The sequence below is a fragment of the Dioscorea cayenensis genome, chromosome 9, assembly GCF_009730915.1.
Source record: "Dioscorea cayenensis subsp. rotundata cultivar TDr96_F1 chromosome 9, TDr96_F1_v2_PseudoChromosome.rev07_lg8_w22 25.fasta, whole genome shotgun sequence".
Lineage (NCBI taxonomy): Eukaryota > Viridiplantae > Streptophyta > Magnoliopsida > Dioscoreales > Dioscoreaceae > Dioscorea > Dioscorea cayenensis.
In genome coordinates this window covers 26,552,329-26,553,086 of record NC_052479.1, presented here as the reverse complement: position 1 = coordinate 26,553,086, position 758 = coordinate 26,552,329, and the positions used below count along the sequence as shown (strand labels likewise).

Here is a 758-nt window from a genome sequence, read left to right as displayed (position 1 = left end):
GTCTGATAATATGGCAGAATAGAATAACTAGCAGAGGACACTCTCAGATTATACAAGCACGCATTTCTTGGCACGCAATACAGTATTATGCAACTACCGGCTATGGCTCAGAGATTTGAGGTCAAGCCATGCTTTATCCAGATGTTACAAGAGCGAGCACAGTTTAATGGTTTGGCCGATGAGGATCCAAACAATTACATTGAGAACTTCTTGGAAGTGTCTGACTTGCTCAAGATTAATGGTGTCATAGATGATGCTATGAAGTTGAGGGCCTTCCCATTTTCTTTGAAAGGAAGAGCGAAGCAATGGCTATGTTCATTACCTAGAGCATCGATCACTACATGGGAGGAGATGGTAGAAGCCTTTCTTGCCCGATATTTTCCTCCCAAAAACTCTACAGGGCTTAGGAATGAGATATCTTCTTTTATGCAAACAGAATTGGAGTCTCTTTTTGAGACATAGGATAGGTTCAAGGAGCTCCTGCGGATATATCCTCAACATGCGTTCCCTGAGTGGATGATTATTCAAACTTTATATAGTGGTTTGAACCCAGGTATGAGACAGTTACTTGATGCTGCAGCATGATGTACCTTAGGATGCAAGACCCACGATGAAGCCCGACATCTCATCAAAGAAATGTCTATGAAAAATTATCAGTGGAACACATTAGATAAAAAGAAGATAGCTGGACTTTATGAAATCGATACACTCACATCATTGGCAGCCCAGGTTATGTCATTGAGCAAGAAGTTATACAC

The 758-nt window shown here is 41.2% G+C and overlaps 1 non-coding gene across 1 annotated transcript; it reads right to left on the bottom strand.

The window, feature by feature from the left end:
• Positions 1–399: 399 nt before the first annotated feature.
• LOC120269715 lies at positions 400–505 on the bottom strand. The gene has a single exon (XR_005539355.1). It is a non-coding gene; the product is annotated as a small nucleolar RNA R71 (small nucleolar RNA).
• Between the last annotated feature and the right edge of the window lie 253 nt (positions 506–758).